Below are 10,511 nucleotides of genomic sequence, written 5' to 3'. Positions count from 1 at the left end.
AATTTAGTGGGTGGCGTTTACTCAGCTGTGCCCGCGTGATGTCATCTCGACTCAAACGTGGATTTGGATGCAAATTCATTTGTCAGAAGTCTGTCCAAGGATTTGCTTCTTCTTCTTTTTTTTCATGCCAACACTCCATGGGTTCTGTTAAGCTCAAGTGATTAATGCGTCTTTTCTAAGGAGTGATGATCCCCGAGTCGTCAGTCAGGGGCCTTCTGTGCTTCTCACAGTAGCGAAAACATGGATGTCACTCAAAAAAAGTTTAATTTAAACTGAAGTTGAGCAAACTTTGAGGACTGTAAGATTCTTAAGAATTGTTTCTCTTTTTCACGACCTTAAATTTGGATTTGTGGCCATTTTCACTTGTTATAAAACACAGTACAGGTCAATGTACTCTCACAAGCACATAGGCCAGAGTTTAATAAAAATCAATATTTTTTGTTGAATATGTAAGTTATATTAGGCAAATTTTTCAGTTAAGAAAAAAAAATGAACTCAATATTCCATAATTATATCACAATAATGTTTTTCTTTTGCAATATTTCATAGTATTTCAAAATAAAATTGTCAGTTTTGATGTGGAACAATAAATGTTCATCATAAATAAATGTATTTGTGACTTTAACTTGAAATTGACCATAGGTGTGAGTCAGTGCGTTGCATCCCTTACCAATAAATTTAGATAATCAGTAGTTGTGTTTTCCATTACAGTCTTTTGCAAAACAAAAGCAAGATTTTTTTTTTATTCACGCAAAGTACAATTGCTACTTCCAGGTGCTTCCATTAAAGTTTGATCTGCATATGAGCCGTAATTCTCGTAAAGTCTAGTCACATTTTTCTCCTAAACTTTCGTCCCAATTTTGCGTTTCCATGGTTTTCGAACAGTGATCTCGACTGCCGCTATTGCACTGAAGTGCATCATGATGTGCAAATGTGGAAAAAAGTGTTTCCATTACACTTCTAAATTAGAGTACAATATCATATCTTTGTCATTGTAACCTGTACCACGAAATTAAAGTGCTAACCCAGTCACCGGAACAATCAAAGAAATAGCTAAATACATACTATAAAAGTAAATAAAAACAAGACATACACACAACCTGTCAATTGCATCATCCATTCTTTGCCATATAAACCCAACTACTGGAGCTATTTCTCAATAAAAAAATAATAATTTTGAATTATTTGAATGATTCAAAAATAATGAAACCACATTCTCAAATGATTTCATTCAAACCTTTTCAACAGCAAAACATGTTTACTTTCCATTTGCAAAAACTAAAAGCAGACGACCAGATGTACAACAAGCAAACCAGGCCACATGTATAGCATGTCGTGTGAAGCATCTTATAGTGTTCATGCATACCCCACTGCTACGCTGTTGCCTAATGCTAAATGGGTTCTTTACATGCTTTTCACTCATTCTACTTTCTTAAATTGCAGCCCAGGTCCGACCACAGAATCCCTCAATCTCAGAGAAGATGTTTCATCTTAGCCATCCACTTGAAGTTTAAACGAGCTGCAGGAAATTGTAGAAGACAGCAACTCTCCCCTGCAGGCCTAATAGTCTCCGCCATCAGCCACACGTCATATACAACCTCTGGATGGCAGATTAGAAGCAAAAACGCTCGACCACAAACACAGAGAGACCCACACACGACCAGGACCAGTGGATTCAAACCTGTACACTCGGAGTATTACACATGAATCACGCAGCATAAGGAAAAACACACAACCTCTTCAAAGACTGCATGGATAGGAACACATGTGGCGCCCTCTATGGGCTTTCACCACTCCTCTGTCGAGCAGTTCACCGGCTCCAAACAAAACCCCCAGAAGAGGAAGGCAAAACACAAACAACTGTGAAAGGCAGGCAAACAGTGAAGCCATGCACCTGTCATTTATGATAGACCAAACTAAGGCTGACAATTTTTGCATGAATATGCAATTGTGATTATTTTGAGGGAATGGTCATTTTTACATCAGTATTCTCATTTTTATTTGAAAAACATATTGATAATGATTACAGTGAGATATTTGTGCAGACTGTGAGAAACAAATATGTACTCTTCAGTCTGTAGAATAAAATGTATATAGCTTATGACAATAATTAATCTAAAATTATATTTTGACACACATTTTGGCTCTAAAAATATTGTGCCTCCAGCGATTTGAAAATTACAGTGGGCTGTAATTCCCATAAAATTTCAATTAATTATTCAGCCCTAGACCAAACCCAGACACGACCATAATGTAGTGTTTGAATATCTTACTGGAAAAAAACACAAGAGATCATCCTTAAATGTTCAAATGCTCAATGTTCAAAAGAGTGTTTATATGGAGAATTGAAAAAAACCTCATACAATATGAACACAACACATTAAATATGAACATGGTGTGTTATATAGTTTTAGGACTTTCATTTGTGACTGGTCTAACATGGACATGGAGTTATTTAAAAATCCATTGGGAGCTGGAGCCTTGATGCCTATGGTTATAGCACCATCTACTGACAACATGGGACAACCCTAGTGTGACAGTCAGAGCTCTGATGCACACATGATACAAAGCAAAAACACAGTTATAACGGACAAAAGGAGGAAATGCAAAATACAAACACAGCGTGATGCACTTTACTCAAGAAATAACACATTTCTTAGTTGTCTCGCATCAATCTGAATCCCCTCTGAAATAGTACAACAAGCTCTCAGTACCACACGTAATCAGGCTCCTCATCCCATGTGCAGTGCAATATACTCCTATTTTACACAAGTGCAATATACTGTCTATGATGTAAAATATCTAGTCCATACTGTATATATTCCAGAAATGGTCTATTATGTACACTACACATTCTACTCTATTTAACTTTTTTATATAGTCTTAGTGCTAATATCGTTTTATATTGTACATTTCTTGTTAATGCATGTTTATTATTTAGTATCCTTATCTTTACTGTATTGCTGCTGTAACACTGTAAATTTCCCCACTGCAGGACAAATAAAGGACTATCTTATCTTATCTTATCTTAAATTGCAGTCTGCTGATGCAGAAGTGACTGGGGCATGTATTCTCTTAAATGGCCACCAGGGGCCACTGCTGACAATAAGTCTGTATGTACATTGTCTATTACAGGGCTCTCAAACTCAAATGACCTGGGCATTCAATCTGGTCAGGAGGGGGCCAGTCAAGTGAAGAAAGTCCAACTGTTCTGTATGGTTTGGTAATATTTTTGATGATACTTTACAGAATTTCAAAACAAAAGTGTCGATATGGAACAATATATAACTACAAATAAAAATCTATATGAATCTTTGCATTTAAAAAAACATACATACATTTTAAGCCCTCTGGTCTATGACAAAATATCCCTGCCTCTCACGTGATTTATAATACAAGTAAACACTTTCCAGGAGTTTATGACGTCAGTCAATATAGATCAACCCCTCACTTCCACCTTCTCATCCAAATATGGACCATTTTTAATGTCTTTTAAAACATCAAGTAGGCGATGATGAGGCAACTGTGAAACTTAAGGCTTCAAAATGGCAAGTTCCTTTCCTGTTATCGCTCTTGATATTTTATTAGGGTCCTGCACTGAACAATGTAAGGGCCCTATACAGTGGCCTAATGCTAGGATTTGTATAATTTGCCATGTTTTGATGCATTTTTATCTAAATCCTTCCAAATTTCACAACATTTCCCAGATGTTCAGTCTTCCGAACAGCCTAAAAAGGACCTTTTTCTTCAAAACTGACAAAAATTGGCACATGAATCAGAAGTGGCAAAAATCTTTTATAAAATGAGGGGAATATGTGGAAAAGTGGTTAAAAATAGCTCAGTAGCGCCCCTCAAATGTGAAACCCTGTAGGACAAAGCCAAAACTAAGTTGCACCGCATTTCATGGAACGTGGTGGAAACATGTCACAGCTCAAGACAAACAAAAAAGTATATTAAGACCATGGCATCAACGCTACAGGAAGTTGGCCATTTTGAATCTTGGTGATTTGCCCGTTTCATAAATGAGCAGGATGAATGTACTGGCATAAAAAAATATGTCAATTAGTACTACAAACGTTAAAGACCAAAATGTCTTGCAGATTCAAAAGGGCATGGCCACGACAACCATCAGAGTTTTGCGAATTTCGATCGCTCATCACAAAACCGGAAGTGCCCTGTAACTTCGTAGTACATTGACCATTCGGCTCAAAACGTTAACTATGACAGAAGAGACCCAGCAAGAAATCGTCACCACACAACAACAAAGTCAAGGGCAGCAGGCCAGCAGGAGACAGACTACAGACTTTGTAGTAGTAGTACATATTCTATATAATTTAAATGCAACAGTTTAATTCAGAGAAAGTATCAAACACAAATTTAGGCTTTTTTAAAATGTGCTTACTTTTGCCAACCTAGCAAACATTTGAATGCTCGCGCGAGTAACCGCAATTAAAACGTTAAATAGCTCCTTACCGGTGCTGAAGAAGCAGACTCAGTGTTTCCGGTAGTTTTATCCATATCCGTTGACAGAGCGCGTGAGTTTCCTTGATTCACCTCCAAACAAATACACAAATCCAAACATCGAACATCAACGCTGGAGACTTCTGTGCGCACGAGGGAATCACCTGTCCCGCGCAGGTACGTTTGTTTTTGAATGCACTTCCGTATCAAAGATCCCATTCTGATTTGCGCAGGAAGAGGTTTCACTCGGATGGGAAAAGAAATGACCGGAAGGGTCAACACACTTCCAGAGATCTTTGTGACTTGCGAAGATGGTTTACCTGTGAGGTAAAAAGTAGAACTGAGCAGAGATCCTTTATTGTTTTTATTTGCACAGAGGGTTTACTCTGAACGAGTTTAAGACAGCTTAATGTTGTATTGCTTAACACAAAAACAAACAAACAATTTTTAGTGTAACTCTTGGTGACTCTAATTTCTTTAAAGGGAGATTTTCTTTGGGAGATTGTTGTAGTACGCTTATGTCCACATTTCCTTGGGTTCAACTCAATAAATTATATTAATTAGAATAATGAAAGGTATTTTGCCCAGTGTATCTTCATTAGAAATGGCTGAATATCTGTGTATAGGTTTAACTTAATTAAAACCTGAAAATAAGGTGGATATTTTTATGTTTTCCCTTATGAATTGTAGCATTTTCTACATTACACAAGACACTGATGTCTTATAAATGGACAGTTTTTGCATGGTTCTAATTGAGGAAGCCTAAAGACAGATGTGCTGTCTGCACTTCCAAGTTTACCATTTTTACTCTATTTAAGATTAGCTGGATTTGTCTTTTATCTACACTGTGTTACATCCCTTTTATCAGCGTGAACGTAACGTCCCCGGAGACAAAAGTTGATCCTGGACATACCAGAGGCACAAAACGAGGCAAAGGAAATACCTCATTCATAATTTCTGGATTTGACAGAGTCATAAATTGTGCATTTGAATATGTCAGGGGTGAAGGTGTTTGGACTCGACTGAGGTGAGACGTGATGGCCCACAGGCTCTCGGGGTCTGTGAACGTGGCCATGACTGGAGCAGACCACACCACATGATACCCACGCTCATGACCTCAGCTCCGTAGGTGGCCAAGTGTCTGTCTGTGGTGGAGTCAGTGCCAATGTCTCTGTTTCTCGTGTTTGTGCTCTGAAGGCTCTGGATATTTGTTTGTTTTTCTTTATCATTTATAAATTGTGCAAGGCTGGTGTCTGAGGATTAATGCAGTGGGAGATGTCATTAGAGTGACACCACAGATCTGATCTGTGTATTTACTGATGGAACTGATTGTAACATGGACTTCACTAAACTGTTTATGTTTGTTTTTGTGTTTAGAATCGACCAAGAAGCTTTGTGTCCTTTACAAATAATGATAGATAACGATACGTTCCCAAAAGATTGGTCGTTTTTATCCATGTGCAACTTATGTAAACACAACAAGAAAAGGGAATGAATTTATTGTATGAAATTTACTTTTTTTTAATTAATGGATATGGACAATGCACTGTTCATAACATAATATGCTTGTTTGGTTCAGACCACAGTAAAAAAGAAAGAAAAAGACCTTGTCATCATTTCAATTGTTAGCAAAAGTTAAATGTGTTCATTATTCGTTGAAAATAGTGCCTCATTTCAAAGACAATATAACTGTCATCTTTCAAAAAGTAGTTTAAAACTAAAATGTTTTATTTATTCGGCAAAAAACAAACTGAATTCACCTTTTTATACTCTAAGCTCTAAGCTAAAAACTAAATAACTATAATTTCAAATTTGACATCTTAATCAAGCACTAATAACTTTAAACATATCATTTCAGTTAAAAAGCTTCTTACAGAAACATAAAATATGATTTTGATAATAACAGAGTAATACAAATTTAAGGCAGCTGTGACTTTTGGGCGGTGGTCTAATACATTTGTAAAGCTCTGTACGGGCACTCACATTTAGATGTTTGCCTTTATTTATGATATTAATATATATTAAAAAAACAAAAAAAACAATGTAAATCAGTGCTTTACAGAGTTAAAGGCACAGCAACATACATGGTGTAAAACATAAAATAAATACAAAATAGAAGTAAAACACTAACCTCTAATGGTTCACATAAAACAGTTAAAGCAACTGTTTTAAGTGAACCTTTGACAAAGAGTCACTAGAGGGCACCAGAGTACATGGTATCCACTGATAAAGCCCATCCATACAAAGCTCATATGCCTCACCTAAATGACTTACCAACATGTCAACATGAATTAGATCCAGATGTGCTGCAATTGTATCAACTTCAATCACTTAATTCCAAAGTATATCTTAATGTGATCTAAAGCAGTTTCAAACAGCTGTGATCTGACTGACTATATCTTCTCTCCCCCTTTAAAAATCTCTGTGTTTATCACTCCATGTGTATGCAAACATGTCCATGAAATCTAAAGTCTGTCCACTGAGTTCCACCAAAGAAGGAGGATGATTGTGGAGCTGGACCAGGGAAGCAGGGCAGCGGGGGCATGAGGGGTGGGGGTGGGTGGGGGGGGTTTGATCAGGAAGTTGGAATGTGGTTCCCTGTGTGTGATGTGATTGTTAGCAGAAACGTGTCAGGCCCCAAGCCCACCGCTCACCGCCCGCCGCCACTGAGCCCACAACCCTGCTCAGGTTGTAAAGTAGAGCTCTGTGTGTGTGTGTGTGTGTGTGTGTGTGTGTGTGTGTGTGTGTGTGTGTGTGTGTGTGTGTGTGTGTGTGTGTGTGTGTGTGTGTGTGTGTGTGTGTGTCTGCATATACACATCACATACTGTACCTCTTATAGCCAAAGCATCGCTATGGAGACCCAGATACCTTATCAATGCCTTTTCCAAGTGCAAACAAGGGGTAAAACTGGCTCACAGGGCAGGAAGTTTGCCCAATATAATAAAAAAGACTGACACACACACACACACACACAGTGTGGGTGGACGCCATGACCACAGGCCCATGTGTGGCCATGGAGGGTGAAACCATACTGGATTAGGAGTGAGTTTATGCCGCTCCATCTTTATAGAGAAGATATGAAGGACAGTGGTGGATGAGTGGGAGTTTTGCATGCTACTTAGCAACAAATGAGGCATCAAGAAATATATAATCTACTGACATAATCGGCAGGTTCCTGGTTTATTTTCTTTCCTTTATTTTGTCCACTGTAGTTTCATTCAATGTCAAATGACAAAAGAATTCATAAAACTTCTTTTTTCAGTATTGTGTTGTTGCCTGTTCTGATATAGTTTAGATAAGACGTAGCAGAAAAGTTGTTTTTGCTTCAGAAATCGGTCATAATTCCACTCCATTTGTGTGTGTGTGTGTGTGTGTGTATGTGTGTGTGTGTGTGTGTGTGTTGTTTATTGACATCACTTTCATACAAAGGTAACAAATCATGATGTGATATTTACCAAAACAATGATATTCTTTCATGCAGTGACACCCATAGTGAAAGAATCACAGTCTCGGTGGCTTTTGTTTTCCTTCTCTCCCTCATTGTGTCTCTCCTCTGGGCTCTGCTCCATGAGAGCTGATGACTTGTCAGCCGGTTGTCACTTGTGTGTGTGTAGTGTGTGTAGGTGTGTGTATGTGTGTGTACATGCATCTGGGCAGGCTCCCATCACTGATCCAGGAGTCCATGCAGGACTGGACCGGTGGTCAGACACACCAGCACTTTTACCTGCTCCAAACGAGCGGTCGCCATCAGACCATACAGCCAGGAGGTAGGGAGCATGTGTGTGTGTGTGTCTTTGAGTGTGTGTGATACTTGATGGCCTGCATTCAGATTTGTTCACTGTTTATCACCTTGTGCCTTTTTGGCACCTTGTCTTTAGGATTTGTCATTTTCAAAGTTTCATGACGCCCTGGTCTCTGGCTGTGAGATTATTTTCATGCTATAACCTAATGGAGGTTTAGACTCTGTTTATATTGTAGAAGTGTGATTCCAATGCAGCATGAGTGAGTGGTCAGTGGTCAGTGTACAGTGGAGGAAACACTGTGTGTCCTCCAGGCTACAGTTAGACATAATGTTTCAGAGTAAACATGCTTTTTTTTTTTTTAGAAGTGAGAACAGATTTTTATGACCTCAGCATCAACAGTTTATAGAGAGGCTCACTGTATTCGTTCACAGACGAGGGTTTAATTCAAAAAACGCAGTCAAGGTCCAGTGAAATCCACAATCTTGCTGCCCTGTGTTTTTCATTTTAATCAGATGTTCTGCGTTCCATCACCACTCAAACATCCTCTTACTGAATATTAATTAGGCCTTGATGAACCTGAGCTGCAGGAAACTTTGGCACAGCCACTCTTTCATGCTTAGGTGTTTTTAACAACATGTTTATGTATTTTATTTCAAGCTGGGAACATACAAATGTTTTGATTCTAAATGTATAAAACTGAAATTGTAATTGTAATTGTACTTGAAATATAATATAATGGAAAGTATGCATTGTGTGCTGCTGTGTGTTTCTTTCTATCACACACAAATACCTCTGTAGTCACATGAGGCAAGGTTTTTTTAATTATGTCGTTTTTTAAAGGGAATTGTACATTTTTGGCAAAGTCTTGACTTGTTTGGTTCTTCTTCTTATTATTATTATTATTATTATTATTATTATTATTAGTTTTTTCTCAAACTGCAGACTTTTTTCCAGAGCATATTTTTATAATGTGCAGATGTTGAATTGGCTGCCTCTACTTTCAATTCCCCAAGAGGAAAATTCGCTAATTGGACCAGATTTTAATTAAATTGCAAAGTTTTATTTGAATGCTTGTCCAATATGATTTTATCTGCATAAATTGGTATCATGTTTTTTTTTATCCATTACAACCGCTGGATGATTTTTGTAATTTAAGATACTACTTTATTTATGTATTCATTTATTTACTTTTTTTGGTCCGCAGCTGCAGTGTTAAAGTCTTGTGAAATATCTTTATTGTGCCATATATAAGGTGGATTATTTCCTCTTGTATAATCAGAGATTTTTTGATTTAAACAATTATAACTTTTGCTTTATTATAACATTAGTATAACATTGATTCAGCTATCGTTGTCGTTCTTACGACGCACTGTCAGCGCAGCTGTGAGTTCATGCTGCACTCGCACATTCACGTCATCTGTTTGTGAGATTTTTAGTTAAATTACAATAATAAAACTCTTTTTTTCGTTGTACTTGCGCGTTAGGCCTTCGATCGATTTGCACGTGTGTGTAAATGACTCACTGTTAAAGTCAGTTAATAAAAAAAACAATGAGCAGATGTTTTCATACTTTGAAGTTTACGTTTTTGTTTTATTTGTCGACAAACAAAAACAGAAAAAAAATAATTCTACATGAAACTCTTCAAATAAACTTTCTCGGTCCCTACATTTGTTTTCAAACTATTTAGAAAACTGCAAAAGAAGAAAGATAAAAAAAAAAAGAAAAAAAGAAGCGGATTGAAAACTTTGATTATCTTAAAAACTTTGTATTAATTTTAAAACTGATGCACGAGCTGTGATGTTTATGTGACGTGAACCTATTCAACTCTTGGCACGGATTTAAATACTAATACATTTTCCCTTTCTCTAATCACCATACTGTGATGTTTATATATGTATTTAATGTTAGTTTTGTTATGTGAAGCAAACAGTTCAGCGTTAAAATGTCAAAATATCCAATCATCGAAACATAAACGTGTTAATGAAAATTAGAGTCATAATGTGTTTGACCTCCGTAACCTTATTTCCATGAGGTTGTTGAACAGACTGCAGATGTGCGCAATGTTGAGGTTTCTAAAATGAAATTACTGTTATTTATTTATTTTCTCAAAATAAATAATTCAGTTTCATCAAAAAATTACATAATATATAAAATATATAAAGCGTTTACTTTATATGATGTCTAATGAATACATTGGCATCTTGCTTAAAATTTAAAAGGACAAATACTGTAACTGGCTCTATACTGTACCGTCTCTGTTGGCGCGTGGAGAAACTGAACATAGTCATAAAAAGTCATATTTTAGAG

Source organism: Microchirus variegatus (assembly GCF_963457635.1).
Source record: "Microchirus variegatus genome assembly, chromosome: 16".
Lineage (NCBI taxonomy): Eukaryota > Metazoa > Chordata > Actinopteri > Pleuronectiformes > Soleidae > Microchirus > Microchirus variegatus.
Note: the sequence above shows the minus strand (reverse complement) of the source record.